The following is a 17,651-nucleotide window of genomic DNA, read 5'->3' on the forward strand; positions in this document are numbered from 1 at the left end:
CATTCATCCATAAGAATTTAGGTAGAAGTTGACAGTCTCTACTTATTACTGCTAAATAGAGATAGCCTCTTCTTACTGACAGTGTGTTGAACAACACAGATTCCTTTTTTTTAATTTGTTTTAGACAACCTGGCTACTTCAATGCTTATCACTAAAGTGAAAAAAAAAACCTGTTTTCTTAAAGATGACACAGTCCTCTGGCATTGTACCTCTGTGGGCACCATATGATCAGATCAAAGTAAGAGCAACTTGGAGAAGTCAGCAAATGATTCACTGTGAGTAATTGAATATAATTTAGTCTCTTTTCCATGTGTTAAATGCCCACGAGTGGGTTTATATTTTCTTAACTATATTCAATATCTACCACTATTCACCACGTGAATAGTGAATTTTTTCTCAATAAAATAGATTCAAAATTGCTCATCTGAACTGTTTAGTCAAATGCAATATTATTTTTCTTGATATACATATATTTCTTCAATGAATGGATAAAGGCAAATGAAGTCAGGTATCCAGCAGAAATATCTTAAGATTAAAAATTCAAAATTTACTCTTTGCTATGTGAGAAGCAAACATATTTCTAGTAGCAAGTTTTTACTAGAATGCCTGCAAAAATTTTAAGTATATCTAGAAGATATTTCATAGATGTATTCTGTTTTTTAAGGTAGTGACCTAGAATGGGAAAACAAATCAACAAAAAAGATTAACCCAATTCTCACCCCCAGCAAAAAACACCCTAAAGAAAAATCATGCCAATATTAAAAGGAACAGATTTGGTACAATTTTCTCTCTTAAACCAGTTTCTTCTAGGTATTATTTAAGGGCTTGGGATAAGTTCTGGTGTCTCTTTATTTTCCATCTTTCTCTAAAGCACTCAGATATAAACTGAGCAACCTTATCTGTGAGAAGCTATCTACAGCAGCATAGAGGTCAGACTTACCCCTTGGCCAGGAGTCCTTGGAATGGTAGTTTCAGAAGTGTAACCTGGCATTTTTTTTTTTTACTAGCAAATGTGACAGCCCTCTGGCAGAGCTCTCATATGCTCTCCTCCCTTTCATTTCAAAGTGTTTTATTTAATGTTGCATATTGTTTCTCTAAAAGCTAGTTCAGCAGGAATGATCAAAACAGATATTAAAGCTGTTTACCTGTTCTGTGCTCCTTTGCAATATTTCATGATGGTAACGAGGCTTTCAACAGCAGACTATTGAGATGTTACAGTGTTTACTAGTACCTACTGCTTTTCAGTCTTATTACTCTTTTGCAGCATGCCAAACTCATTGATCACTCATTTGTATTGCACATGGACTCATTCAAGCATACACAAGGTTGAATTCCTCCAGCTGTTACTACTGTGCTTGACCGTATAGGAGGAATAGCTCATGCATAACCCCACTTTTTGACTCTGGTGTCTCTGGCATTATTTTTTCTTTAATACTATCTATAAAGAGGACCCAAAGTTTCTTTTACCTGAAATGTCAAATTCATTGTAAAGCTAGATATAGACTTCTGCAACTGATGGACACAAGCTTAGTAAAAGGGTGACGGATTGAGATAGGTCATTCATTGAAAGCCATTGTACAGACAGAAGGCAGCTACTGCTGCTGCCACCTGATACACTGACAAAGGCTGTAACTGCTGTTCAGTTTCATTTTTGTAGCTATATTCACAACTTTTCAGTTGCTAAGGCTTCGTTCCCCTTTCCTTTCATGCCTTTTATTTTATCCTTATCACTTCAATATGCTTTCTTGAGAGATTTGCAGATAGATTATCACTGCAGCAGAATTCTCGATATCTTTTTTGTTCTTATCAAACTCATACCCTACAAAATTGGAAATGCCTGTTTTTAGACCACCAGAACAGGTCTAGTGGGGATAACCATGACCAGCCAAGAGTCCAGATCCACAAACAAGTCTGTAGGGATGGGGAACATCCAAGGCCAAGCTGGGATGTCATCAGCAAGCCTGGGGCAAGATCAGGTCTGGAGACAGCAAGCAGGCTCAGAATTAGCCCAGCAATTTTTGGGCAGGTCTACCATGATGAGGCAGGACTGAGATCAAGCCAGAAAAAGAAATCTGCAGTATGCTGTATTTACCTTTGTTTAACTAAACTTTTCGTTCATTTGAGATTTACTCAAACTATAATTGTTAGCACCTATACAAATAAAGTGGGAAATCCAAAGAAATAGTTTGACGCACTAGACTATTTCTTTTTATCTTATCATATATCCAGCTATACCCCATGGTAGTTACAATGAAAAAAGAAAGTGTGAAATTTCTCTAGAACACATATTTTTCATAACATAGTCTTATTCACAAGGCAAACACTAGAGGACTGTTTCCCTGCTAGCAGCATGATATTGCATTTGTCTGAGTCTGTGTTTTCCCTGATTCATAACCATATTCTGTATTCTTTCCTTAAGTATCTTCAGAATTATCCTGTTGAATAACAATTCCTAAGCAAGGTCCCACCTTCCACAGTCTCAGTAGCGAGGGGATATTACTCTGCTTCTCCCCAAAGTCATTCTCTATTGCAGTTACTCTGTTTTATAAACAACACATGCTCTATCCCCCTTGTCTATCTTAAAAAAATGCTGTCAAGATGTAGCATCAGAATCGGCCACCTTGGCAACAAACAAACAGAAAATCACCCAATTCACAGTCTAGACTTTGGGTCATGCTTTTCAGTGCTAACTGCTCCGGTTGGAGATGTGAAGCTGATTCCAGCTCTTCAGCCTTTTCTCTGGGTTTAAAGAAACTACTTTCCCAGAACAACTGTAATTGTGGCAAAATAATTCATTTAATGAATTATATTCCAAGGAAAAACAATCATACATGTAGATTGATACTCATACTGATGCAAAAGAACAGTAGTGAGCAAAGTATACCCCTCTATTATTAATCTAACTTTCCTCCTTTCAATCATCCCAGAATTGTTTTGCCCATGAACTGAAAAAAACCAAAAAAAATCTTCCAGCCTGAGACTAGCTGTTTTTTCATCTTTCACCACAGAAATTCAAAAGGCTTTATATAATTATAGGTCAAGCTTTTAAAAGGCATGTGAAGGTACATCAAGTTCTCTTATATCTAGTCTTCCTGACTTCTCCTCAGGTTCTGCTTGAACTACGGAAATAAGTACCATTTTCAGTCTTAATTTTTCCTAGGCTTTATGTTTGATGCTGTCTTCTCTCGGTTTAAATTTTAAAACATAACTGTATAGTTTTCTCTTAAGACCTGTGTTCTGGTTATATAATTGTCAGCACATAGCTACAGACACTTGCAAATACAGGAAAGGTAGCAAAAGGAAGAAAGCTCTATTGTCAGAGATTTTAATTCTGGACTTTGCATTTTCATCGTGAAAGTGTGCAAGGTGTTGAAAATCACAAAATAATTACTGTCACTTTATGCCTTCATCTGTATACAAAATTAGTTCAGAGTCCTGTGGCCTGTGTTAAGCCTAGCAAGATGATTAAGATGATCTTTTATGGCCTTAGAAAGTATGAACCTATGAAATTACTTATATGTGATATGCTGGAAAGTTATGCCAATTTAAGCCTTGTGCCAGCAAACTAGTTTATGTCATCTATGAGAATTTCTTTGTTTGGATACATACTTGTGAATTTCCTTTGAAGTGGATAGGAGAAAGCTGATTTGGATGACTTTGCACACCAAGGACCCTGAAGACAATACAGGTCAAATAGGCTTCCAACTTACACCTCCTTGCCTCATGGCATAATGATTGCACCAATTTACACTCCTTTATACCTCAGCAGTGTAAAAGCAAGTAAAAAAGATTCCAAGTGAGTTTAATGAGAAGGTCTTCAATTTAGATGACTTTATGAATAATTTTTGGACTTTACCCATGGAAATTAATGGTATGGAATGTCCATTAATTCTTCTATTCCATCCTCTACAGTACAATAAATCTCCACCGGCCTTATGTAGATCTATCTTAAATATGAAATTAATGATAAACTGTCTTAGAAAGCACCTACTTGACCAATGATTTGGTAAAAATGTCTGACCACCCAGAAGGGGAAATATATAACAGATTAATTTAGACATATGACTCAAAATTAATTTGCAATTCAGGAATAATATATATATAGCAATAGAAACTCTTCTAATGTGTCTAATTTTGCTATACCATTTATAACAGAGATTGTGCACTGTATTCAGCCTTTTCCACCCATTTCCAATTTTCTAACAACTAAGGGCCACAGTGATTTCACTTATAGAATATTACTAAGATCTTTTTACTTTTACAATATTTTAGAACATGTTATTTTATAAAGCAAGAAGTGGGTACCATGATCATCTATCCTCTGAAATGTACACACCAGGAAGAGACTGCACTGTTCAAGCTACTCCGTGACTGCCCAGTATAGAGTGCAGTCTCAATACCAATTCAGTATTGCCCTGCTTTATATGCAATATTCACATCAGTTCTCTTGGTTCAAGTGCCTTTATGGGAGTTTACATACAGCTGATTAATGATCTGATAACTGAATTTATTTTTTTCCCAGTCACATAGCCCTGGAATATAATCTCTTATCTTCCACTTTATTCAGTGTGTGACCAGATGTTTGGTTATACTAAAACACAAGTTTGTTTGCTTGTTTCTAGTTTAGAGGCATCCATATAACTTTCTAGCAACATATCATTTTTTCCATTATTTAATATTTTCCAGTCTTTATCAGTGATGTTTTATTTCATAGTATTATTTTAACATGAAATAGATGCATATAAAAAACCAAGACCATATCTACACATAAGGACAAGGGCAGATCTCTGTTCCCTAAGCCAAGTATTATGAACTGAATAATGTCAAGGTTGTTTAACCCCTTGTACAACAGACTGGCTATGTTCACAGTCTGTGTTATCCCTCTGTCCCCAAGGCACAACTCTAACTATTACTTAGAGGAAAAAAATCAGGTCAAGTACCTGAAGTAATGTGAAGACTGGCTTGCAAACAGTGAGAATGTTGATTTTATACCATGAAACATTTTATATTATGTGCTGGATGCCCTGAGCGTAACCCAAGGACAAGAGCTAGTATCTAAATCCATCTGATACTCTTGGAGGAACGACAACAGCACCAGGACCAGGTTCAGTTCAATTCATATAGCTTTTTTTATAATGGACCCTTGAAGACATCCATCTCTCTCACCATCCCCAGACTGCCTTGGAGAAAACTATTTCATGTGGTCTAAAACAGCATCGGTGTTTGATGAGTGCTAGTAGCACTGTATCTTGATGATGGTGATTTGTTACTTAAATTCATTATTTACAATCACTTTTTAAGTCTTAACAAATTCTTGTTACAATTAATATATATCATGTTATATGTTGTGGTCAGCCCCAGCGAAGACCCACACAGCCACACACTCACTCCCCCACAGTGGGATAGGGAAGCGAATTGGTAAGGGAAAAGCAAAAAAATTCATAGGTTGACATAAAGATGGCTTGGTAAGTGAAAGAGCAAAATAAGGAATTAATTCACTACTTCCTATCAGCAGGTAGGTGTTCTTCCACTTCCAGGAAAGCAGGGCTTCAACATGTATAATGGTTATTTGGAAAGACAAATACTCTGAGAATGCCCCTCTTTCTCCAGCTTTTATATCTGAGTACAATGTCATATGGTTTCAAATATTCCTTTGGTCAGTTGGGGTCAGCTGTCCCAGCTGTGTTCCCTCTCAGCTTCTTGTGCAGTCCCCATCTACTCACTGGTGAGGTGGTGTGAGATGCAAAAAAGCCTTGACTCTGTGGAAGCAATACTCTGCAATAATTAAAAAATCCCTGTGTTGTCAACACTTTGGTCACAAATCCAAAACACAGGCCTATATGGGCTGCTATGAAGAAAATTAACTCTATCCCAGACAAAGTCAATACAATTACCCTTTTTAATCTCTCAACTAAAAGACCTCATGTGCTAATAAGACAAATACTTCACAAAAAACCTTAAACAAATTATATAACACATTCACCTTTATCAACTTAAGATCTAGAATCACCAAACAGAGGTAACAAGCTATATTGGCAGATTATTAACTCAAAATCTATCTTGACTGGCATTAATAATATCATTCTATTTAAACTGGGTCGTCTTTTAGTTTTGTTTTGTTTAATATTTGCACCCCACATTAGCAGTTCAGCAATTAGTTTTCTCAGGATAAATGTCAGGCCAGCAGATCTATAGTTTTGTTAGTCATTATGGGTTTTAAACATTGGCACCATGTCTGCTAGTACTCTTTGAAGTAGTACCATGAATAATTAAAACTAAGCTACAACTGTCAAATTTAAAATCACAGTTTATTTATGATGTCTTATTCTTGCCAATGTTTTATTTTGTGTCTTTGTTTACTTCAGGCAATATTCCATCTAATTTATTCATTTATCACTTAGCAGAATTCTCATTTACTTGTGTGTCTGTGTGTAAAGAAGAAATATAAATAATGTGCTGATGTTCATATTCAAAATTTCATTGAGGTCTTTGCCATATGCTTACCAGATTTGTACACAAATTTCCCTTAGTTTGGACTGTCATTGGCAACAAGTGCCTTCCTCTGAAACAAGAAATATGGTTCAATTCACAAAATAAACTGGCATTTAATTAATAAATTCCTGAAAATTGTAGAGACTTAAGACACTGAGGTTTTTGATCTTGTCATCTTTCCATTAATTACACACAGCATCTTTTGGGTTTAAAGCAGCCTAAAAGTTTTGTTGAGCATTCTTGGGTCTCGTGGTGCATAAGCAGATTGTCAGTGTACCCTTCTGGATTAAAGTAACATTGCACTGTTGTATAAGAAGGGCAACAGCCTTGTCAACAGCCATGTCCAGCCTGGTAGTCTCTTCTAACATTCCAAACGTAGCAGTATAATAAATATCGGGCACTGTACTTCAGTAACATATTGTGAAATAAGAAATAAAATCTACATTAGTTATATTACAACATCCAAGAAAAATACTTCTATTTGCTGTCTAAGTATCCCGGCACCTTCTTTTCAAAAATATCTATTAAGATAAAGATTATCACTATGTATATTTTTAATTGTTGTGAAATCAGCAACTGCATCCATATGTTACTTCTAACTCCATTCTACAGCTACTGCTTATTAGCAAGAAGATTTAAAAAGCATTGACAATGTTTTTCAAGGCTGAAAATTTACTGGAAGCTTTTAAAACTGTCAGGTTCTTTGCAGCAAACGAAGTGTACTGCTTAGAGAAAAGCAAATGAAGCTAAACATGCACTTGATATTGACTCAGTATATACAACAGATGGCAACATGGATGCAAATAAAGTGCTTGTTCTTTTATTACTATTAGTTAATATTTACATCATTGGAATGCCCAGAGGCCTCAGTCAGGAGCAGAGGCCCATTATGCTAGACACTACACAAATATGCACCAGAACATTTTGTTCTAGTATCATCTTTCTCCTGCTGCACACTAAACTCATTGATGACTCATTTGTATTGCCCAGAGAATCGTTCAAGCTTACAGAGAGTTGATTTCCTCCAGCTGCTCTGAAAAGTATATAACCTAAGCAGCAAAGGATGGAAAGAAGGAAGAGAAGAAAGCAAACTTCTGAAATGTAAACTTTTTCTTTGAAGGTTTTGCCTTGCATTTCTGATGTGTTGGAATACCCCTTCACTTGCTTCTCGGGTTCCCTTCTTAATTTCCCACTGCTCCACCATTCCACTCTTTTTCTTAATTCTGTCTCCTTTCCTTTGCTGCATGTTCCTTGCTTTTTCTCCACTGCTGTCGTGGCAGAAGTTTTTACCAGAACATCATCTTATATCCTCCAATCCTGGTAAGATACTAGGAACTATATAGGAGTTAAAAGCATATGATATTCATTGACCAACAAAGACATCTGTAATTGTTAACTGAACTAGTGCATTCACTTTCCAAATTAAAAGTATTCCATTGTTTTCATCCAGAGTGTGTTGTATTTTAATTATGACAATTAATATGCTGCCTTATATGATCAGTTCTACAATACAACTGATTACTATATATAATCACTTCTCCACAGTAAAACCTCTTTGGCAATAACTTCTTGTTTGAAGATCACTTCTACCAGGTAACAGGATCAAACACCCGCCCTCCCTCCCATATCATCCTTGCCCTCAGCAGGTGCATCGTTCTGTCTCTCACAATTAAGGTCTAGTGGAGTTTGGAACTAGTTTTCAATCAATCTGATCCTGTGGATGGGCTTCAACTACATTGGTATACAAAGCTTTTTCTCTCCTCTTTTCCTGCTTTCTCACTTCTTAGAAGGAAAAATTGAAAAACTATTTTTAGAAGTCTACTAAGTGTTTTGATGTTTAGGTTTGAAACAGGAACCCACTATTTAGATAATTTCAAATATGGTAGAAATTCAGCTACCTAAAAAGAATAGGTTTTATGATTTTAAAATTCAAGAGATGGAAAAAATCAAGGTTTGCATATTTGTTGCAGTATAAACTACAAAGTTCTGTCATATTAACTTTACTTATGTCTATACAAATCTTAAATGCAAACGAAAGCATTCCTTGGGACTAGAAGAAATATATCTGCCAGCTGATACAGCTTATTCGAAACATACACTCCAAAATTCAGGAGACCAATTAATAAGTATACTCTCACTACATTTATTGGGGAACTAGTGGCTAACATATGCTCAGGTCTGTTAACAGTCATTACCGAGGTGATCCTTTGACTCATTTTTTTTTTTTTTGGTAGAGAAGAAAAATCTTATTAGTAACATAAAAAAACAAGGGTAATTGATTATGTATAAACCTCATGCAGCTACTTCTGTGGCCATAGAAGACTGGTAATACTGTCCCAGTCACTATTACTGTGCTACACTATTACAGGAAACAAGAAGCATTGTAATATTCTACCCTCCCTGCCCTATGTCCCTCCTCCCCCCTCACCTTTGAGAAAACAAGACTATACTGTTTCATACAAATACTTCCCTTTTATTGATACTATCTTTTGTCAGGGGCTTTTGCTTGTAAAAACAGTTCTGGTAGGATTGTTTTGTTAGCTGTATTTGCTGTAAATCAAATAGAAACACTAGATCAAGGTCTCACGTAGAATATTGGGGAAAAATATATTGTCTATGTTTGATAAGTAATAACTCCCGTTTCTTTAGTAATCCCAACTTTAAAAAGCAAGATAATAGTAAATGAAAAAAAAAACAAAAAAAAAAAACCCAGAAGTTAAGATAGGGATGGTGAAGGTTAGTCCATAATGGAATGGCAAATAATAGAAAAGTGTTATTTGTGGAAGTTCCCACCTCAAGATGTTTTGATAACAGATAGTATCTTATGGTCATGAAGACTTATTGCTATTTAAGTGCTATCCATCAGATATCCCTCCTTGTATCTTTCACAGCTGTGTCCAGTATTGATAATCCACATTTTGGATAAGATCACCTCTGACACATGCAGTTCCAGAGGATCATGCAAAATGATTACTGCTCTCTATTTGGAAAGGTTGCCTATACAGAGTTTTCTGGCTTCAAATGAAGCACTCCTAAATTATCTGAATATCACCTTATAATACTGCCATCTTACTCAGATCTAAAGCCATTACAGTAATATGAAGTGGGAGACTGTAAATAGACACGAGCCATACATGCTCCTAATTAATGAGACAAACATTTTTCATTCATTCTGGAATAAAGCTTTGGATGAAATCCCATTAAGTAGCTCTAGGGGTATCAGTTACATAACTAGATTTTATTGCCCAGCTCTTTGATTTATATTCAAGTTTGATGCTAGCAACAATTCTGGTATTCATTTACAAGCCTTTATTTTTGTAATTAAATGTGAATGTCATGGCCTGACTTTGCACCAGAAATGCTTTAGAATATGTGCTGTGAAATGCACATGTACTCCATACGTCCTTAACACTAAAGCATTTTGGTAGCACAATATGAGTGTTACAGTAATCACAACTCTACTGTCAGGAGCCTATTATCTGTTTCAGAGCAGTAATCTGAACTCTGTTCAGCTGGCATTTTTTGGCAGTGGCACACATCTAATCAGAAGTTCTTTCTCCCCAGCTGATGCCAACTATGGTAATGCCATAACCCCTCACTGACAGTCTTGATGACCTTCCTCTATAGGCAGTCCAACTGCACAAAGTAAAAAAACAGGAATGACAAGAACATTGTGTAAGGTCACAAAGTCAGATACTAGCAGTAAATCATAGGCTTCAAATGCCAATAAAGATAGATATAATGAATGCCACTGATAGAAGTTCTCAATATGAAAAAAGTTACTAGAAATGTTTTTAAAAACAATGTAAGTATGTCTTTAGAAAGTCACACGAGCTTATTTTTGTAATGCAGATAGTAGCAACCTCTGCAGCAAGGAGGTCAGATTCTATTCTGGTTTATGTCAAGGACTCAAAACAGCATTCTAGGTTGACACTTAGGACAAGGGAGGAAGAATCTGAGCCTTAAAAGCTTGTATAAGGCAGTACAACAAGCTACTCATCAAACACATTTGGTTTGAATTTGTGTGTAGTTCAGCCTATAAACTAGACATAAAAATATCACTGTACTGAACTCTGCTATGACTTACTGTAGATTTATTACGAACCACATGTAATTAATGCTTTTTTTCAGTGTGGAAAAAGAGGTTCTTTTATGTACCTATTTTGTATTTGGTTTGATCTCTATCACTGCTTTGCTTTTTTATTGACACAATTCAACCTTATACTGATAAGTCACTCTTACTTTAGCCTCACATAAAGAGAAAAAAAAAAGCTTCGAACAGTATGAAAAGCAAATATAAGGCAAGCTTACATTGCTAGTATGGGTTAGAGGTATTCTTTTAATTATTTTGGCACTTTTTTTTGCCAAAAAACAGGCTATAGACTGTTTTCTATTACAGCACTTCTGAGGCATATAATTTGCCATGTGTCACTTTTGTCAAATAATGCTTATTAATAAATTTAATCTTGAGGTATTGGATAATTCATCTGCAAATTCCTTAGCACCCACACACAATATAACCTTTTCGTAAATGTGAGTCATTCACTTAAACTAAGGAAATGTTTATGGAACTGTAAAACACTAATTAGTTATCAGTCTAAGAAGATTCTGGGAATGAATATTCAACATCCTTATATTTTAGCAGATGACAAAGAGATTAAGTCAAATAATTAACCTTTGTATGACAAGAAAATGTCATAGAGAGAACAAGTCTTTAGTGTATCTGTTAAACACAGAGAAAGAACATACGAAAGCAAGCAAAAATCTAATAATCAAAGAGAGACAGTTATTTCTATAGAGAAATATATTTTACACTGGATATCATTCACGGTACTTGTAGCCTTCAATCTATGATTCACATTGCTTGTGCAGCAAGTGCCAGTGACACAGCAAATCCATTCCTTAGATGACAGTCTGAAATAAAACAAATTTTAAATTATGGTCATAGTTTACTAGCCCATATTAAATAATATGATGCAGTGACTCTGCATTGCCTTCCATTTTGGGAACTGGCTTGTCCTTGGTTAAATAATGCCCTTGTAAAATTGCAAGGCAAAAATAAACTGTTTTCCTCTTAACTAAACAGAGATTGTCCTGTGATGCGAAATTACTGAAAAGATGTCATTTGGGGAAATTACAGTTCCTTGCTTAGTATGTATTGTGCATGCCCTACAGCCTTCCCTAACCAGTAGCTCCCAATTTCATTTAAATTGTAATGATTTCCTTTAAGGACAATTACGTTGCCTAAGAGCAATGCATGCATAATAATGCTGCTTTGGCATGGTTCAGTATAGAAGAAGAGTAATAACTGTTTATTAATATGATAATTAACTGTTAATGCTTAGCATCCTAATTATATCTGTTAAATAACTTACATTTTTGAGCCAAATTCTAGTGGAAAAGATTCTATTAAAAATACTAAAAAGCTATGAATATCATAGTAATGGCACAGTTGTAGTTTAAAGTGCCAGATTTTGACTTCACTTACACGAAAGAGATTCTAGATTTCTGCATCCTGTGAACAAATATGTCTGTGAGGCTTTCCTTGTTTTCATAGGAAATGGCTCAATGCTAGAATTTTCAGCTTATTTCAGAGATTGTACAAATGAACTATGAATACCATAAAATATGAAGAAATTAACAGAACTATGTGTACTCTGTAGGACTATTTGAAAGAGTTTAAAATAAGAAAAACTCTTTTAGCAAAATTGCAAAAGTTTCACCAATGGTGATCTTAGTAAACTGTATTTTTTTTTTCCTGTTCTTTGGTCTAACAACAAAAATAGCCTTGCTGTTGAATGAACACATGGACAAATACAGACCTAGCACAGTCTTGGCCAGAAGTGATAAAATTTCAATGCCATATCTCAAAAAGATGGACTAATTGGTGATAGCTTGAAAGAGAAGAAAAAGAATGATCAAATACGTAAATGCTATAACCTATGACAGAAATGCATTTGTTTAGCTTAAAGCAGAAAAAAAATGAGGAGAAATAAGTCAGATGTTAAGTAGAATTGAGCAAGAGTTGAATTGAGTAGTTAGTGAATTCAACATAAAGAATCATCATTAATTGAAGAAATAAATGTTGAGGCAAAGCATTAGAATGTATTACTAAATAATAAACATAGCAAAGCTGTGCAATAGTTTTTCAGGGAAGACTATAAAGTCTTTATCTTTGGAGGCTTTGAAGCTACTGAATCAGCTGTCAGGAATTACACAGGCTGAGCTGAATCTGAAGCAAGAGGGTGGTTCAATCAACTCCTGGAAACTCTCACAGCCCTTGGACTCTGATGGGGTTTTTTGTGCAGAGCAGCACAATGGAATTTACTATTATTTCAAATACTGGTTTTATAGTACCTCCTGTCAGCTTCATTATTATAACCTATAACTCCACTCTTCAGGATGAAGAATACAACTGGATTATGTATTTCAGATAAGTTCTCCATGTGACATCCAACCATAGGTCATCAAAGGTTTTAATAATCAACAATAAACATTTGAATTTAATTTTGTTCCAGACTTTTCAGAATAGAGTGTGATAGCAGCTAATGTCACTTTGTTGGCAGATAGACAGTTATTGAACCATACACTTTTTCCCTAGGAATTCATTGGCATGCCAAGTTCAACATACAAGGCATATTTTGAAGGCAAATAAGGATTGTAGGTAATACAGGGACTGATTCAGAATCCACTGTAGTGATCAAGAAGTTTAATATTAACTCACTAGATACTAGATTGATCTTTACAATATAGACATTACAAATGCCAAAAATTAAGATATATCTTAATAATGGTCATTTGAATCACAAAGATAATGGTAGGAGAACTGACTGACACACAGTGTACTCTCAGATGTCTTATTAGCCCTACTCTAGAGAGTTTAATTTGTAAGACTCAAAGAAAGAAATAAGGAACACTTAAATTTGTGACCTTTCATCACAACTGGAATAAATCAAATAAAATAAATCTCTAAAATAAAAGGGCATAACACTGGCACTCTGCGTTCTCCACGTTGAGGAACCTCATCTATCACTCAGAGGAGAAATAGATTTTTGGCAGACTGAGCTGGTTGACAGTGTTCTGACTTGTTTGAGCCAGCTATTTCAGGGTGATTCATTAAGATCTATTAACACAAAATTTAAGATCCCTGACTTTTCACTTTTTATTTCAGAATTAGAAATTCTGCTTCAGAGAGGTCAATTAAACCCTGTATTACTACCAAGCTGATACAGTAAAAGACTTTTATTTTCATTTATAGCTGGTGCTGGCAGATTACATTGAGTATTAGAACTGTTCTGCAATCAGAATTGGGAGATTCAGGAATCACTGGACTTATATCCAGAGGTCTACAAAACATACATATACACAAATATATATATATATGAAATAATTATGATTAGCATGAATCACAGTGTGATTTGAATGTTTACCCTCTCCAGAGAAATTGTACTTACATCCCTTCTCTGTGATGCAAAGAGGGAAAGAAGATTACAGTTCCTTGAAGGAATCTAAAACACCAATGCAGTGCTGAGTAGTTCCTATACAACATGATGACCTGATCCTGCTGGTCTCACCTTATCCCGGATACAAACACCAGGCCCTAGCAGAGTGGCTCACAGATCCTGACTTAAGCATCTTCACAGACTGCTTTGCAATGACTAGGTACAGCCTGAGAAAGCTGATCTACAAAATCATTTTGCATTTCTTAAGAAGCTCTGTAAAGCTAGTCAACTGAAAATATTCCATATGTATCTCTGGATGTAGGCCTTCCTTCTCAAAGACAAGAAACCTCTACCAATCTTGGATCGGAGGCTAAGCCAATTCCTGAAAGTCTGGAGGCTTAACAGAGTTGGCTTATATTCATTAAAGAGTAGAAGTCAGCAGTGCTTTTCAGTTATATACACTACCCTACTGGCTAAGTGCACTCACTCAGAGAGTGAGGGACTGGTGTTGAGTTTGCAGTTCACTCTAAGGAAGCTCACAAGTCTGGGTGAATGCTATTTTTAGCTTTCATGTGTAGATGAAAGAGGAATGCAAGACTCGTGGTGGCAACTTGAGAACAGAAGAGAAAGTTGACTCAGCAGTCAGGCTTTGAGTGTCTGTTGCTTGGATGTAGAGGAAATTGAATTCTGGTCTTTGTGAGTCTGCTTCTAATTTTCTAATGCAATGACCATGCAGTGTCAAAACCCATAAAGAGTTCAAGGCACAAGGATTCAAATGTAAGTCTCTTTTTTTCAGTCATGTGTTCCATTCACTCATCTGCAAAGCTCACTTTCCTAAATTGTCTGCATCTGGTGCCAGGAATCTCACATCTTTTTGTTTCTTGGTGTAGATGCCGCAGCAGGAAACATTCATAACATAGAAAGCTGCCTCACCTGAAAATTGGAGAATTATCTCAGGAAGAAAGTGCAGGTTTAAATACAAAGTAGAGAAGGAAAAAAAATGGTAGTAGGTTTCTAATTTCCTCCCTAAACTGCAAGTTGTTTGAATTGGGAGATACTTGGCTGAGTACTGTCAAAGGGACACCTTTCCTCCTGTCCTGCATTTCAGTGAAAGTGTCCACAGATGCTCCTCTCACCCCCTGAAAGTGTTTTAGGAATGCTGTGAACATACCTGTGGGGATGGCCTCACCAGAGGTGTCCATCTGCCACCTGTCCAATTCACGATGGAGCACAGAGAATACTGCTTACCTTACTCCCAAGGCGCCATGTTTCCAGCGCACATGTGAGCGCCTACGAATCTTTACAACTCATAATTAAGGCATCAAATGAGAGTAAACAAATAATTAATTCTGCACTTTTAGGATACATTTCCACATATGGTGCAGGGTTTTTTGATGTTCTCTCTTCCTGGTTTGCACCACATCAGTAATTTCTCAACCTCCACGCATTAAAAAACAAAACCAAAATCTAAACAGATAAAAAAATATTCTCCCATCCTTCAGTTTCATTCTACACAGTAGCCTAATGCTCTTCCTAGCAAAAATAAGACAAGATTTGATTGTATTATCCACAGATCACTAGTCATGTAATTTTTTGAAAGTTGTCTGTAAAGCACCAGTGGAGCAATATAAACAACAAGGAGAAAGTAAAAATGAAAATCACTCAGCAGTTGATATAATCCTCTTCAATTGTTTTGTATAATTTAAGATCTTTTCTTGCCTCTTTGCATTTTTTTTCCTAAAACTTAGCAAAGTGGAGAAAGATTGGGCTGTCATATGTCAGCCCCTCTAACAGACACTTGCCCACTTTTATCTAGTGAATGACATTGGATCTCACAAGTGAACCCAAACCATATTCTCTCGTAGTGTCACTTTATTCTTATTTGTTGTGTCAGTCGAGTCTGTACACATCAATTTGTAGAGTACAAAAGGCAAGTCTGCTTGGCAGTCCTCAGCTTAGCAAACCCAAAAATATTACGTTAAGAAATTAATTTTCAAACACAAAACCCACATGTAAGTCCTAGCATGAAAAGGAGATATAAAAATAACCGCTTTATTTATTATTTATTTTTCTCATAATATTTTTCTGTCTTGGCAGAGTTTTCTTAGCACACATATAAATACAGTCATGGTTAAACTAACTGACTAAAAAAGTGCAGGAATAATGACATTGTGAAGAAGGAGACATAAGGCAACCTGAAGAGACTGGCTAAAATACAAAAAGTCTGGCCAGGTATGCAAAGTTAAAATGGAAGTTATCTAGAAATTGAAGGTAAAATTACTTAAAGGCTTAGAAAGCAGTATCCTTACAAGGTCAAAAAAACCCAAAAACATTTCTTTCATAAATATATGCTGCTTCTTTGGCAGCATCTAGCAGCAGGACGGTGAGTTCTGTGGTGGGGTGGACTTTTTGAGGCGGTGGGAGCTTCCCGGAGCCGGGAAAATCCCAGAAAAATAAAAAACGCAGGCGAGGGTCCTGACAGCCCCCACACGCCGGTCCCGCGCGGTGCCTGACGGGAGGGGGCGGTCCCGGCAGCTACCGCGGGAGATTTAAACTGCGCCCCGGGAGCACCGCGAAGAGGAGCGTGGTAAAGAGGTGCGGGGCAGTTTGAGCGGCAGTGCGAGCGGGCAGGGCGAGAAGGCAGGGCGCAGAGAGGACCTAGAGACTAGAGAGAAGACACTGAAGACCATGGTGGCCACCCATCAGAAGGCTAAAGCTGCTCCGTGTGCTGCAGCAGGCAGGGTGGATGCTGCCACCCAGACAGAGCCACAGTGGGTGCATGCAGCTACCCAGACCCTGGGCTGCAGGCAGTGCCCCCCTCCCACACCGGCTCGTGCCTCTGGTCCTGGCCCCACTTGTGAAAGCTGCGCTCGAGTGGGGGAACTCCTTCACATGGTGAAGGAGCTAAGAGAGGAGGTGAAGAGACTGAGGACCATCAGGGAGTGTGAGAGGGAGATTGACCAGTGGAGCAGGGCCCTCTCACTAACTCAGCAGCCTGCTGGGGCTGGAGTGTCCGAACATCATCCACCTGCAAGCTGCAAGGTTGGGGTTACAAGAGATGGGGAATGGCAGCAAGTTCCTGCCAGAGGAAGGAAACCTACTCCCCTCACCCAGACAGCAAAGCCCCAGATCCCCCTGGTGAACAAGTATCAGGTGCTGCAGGTGGAATCCAGCCCTGAGGATGAGGATGGTGGCTCCCACAGCCTAGAATCCTTCCCTAGGCTGCACCATTCTCAGAAAAAGATAAAAACATCCTCCATCAAGAAGAAGAGGAGGGTGATTGTTGTAGGGGACTCCCTCCTAAAAGGAACGGAGGGACCCATTTGCAGACCGGACCCGCTCCACAGAGAGGTCTGCTGCTTGCCAGGTGGATCAGGGAAGGAGGTAGCTAGAAAACTTCCTTCCCTGGTTCACGAGACGGACTACTATCCTTTGATAGTAGTCCAAACTGGTAATGATGACCTAACAAACAAAAAGGCCAAAGCCATCAAGAATGGCTTCAGGGCAATTGGGAAAGTGATGGAGGGCTCTGGGGCACAAGTAGTATTCTGCTCCATCCCAATGCTAAATAGAGAGGAGAGGGAAGCCAGGAGGAAGAATTCGATTAATACCTGGCTCCGAGCCTGGTGCGAGGAGAGGGGCTTTGGTTTTTTTGATCATGGGGGGGCTCATGCACCCCCAGGCTTTCTCGCTAAGGGCGGGACACATGGGTCTCCT

Source organism: Phaenicophaeus curvirostris, chromosome 1, assembly GCF_032191515.1.
Source record: "Phaenicophaeus curvirostris isolate KB17595 chromosome 1, BPBGC_Pcur_1.0, whole genome shotgun sequence".
Taxonomy (NCBI): domain Eukaryota; kingdom Metazoa; phylum Chordata; class Aves; order Cuculiformes; family Cuculidae; genus Phaenicophaeus; species Phaenicophaeus curvirostris.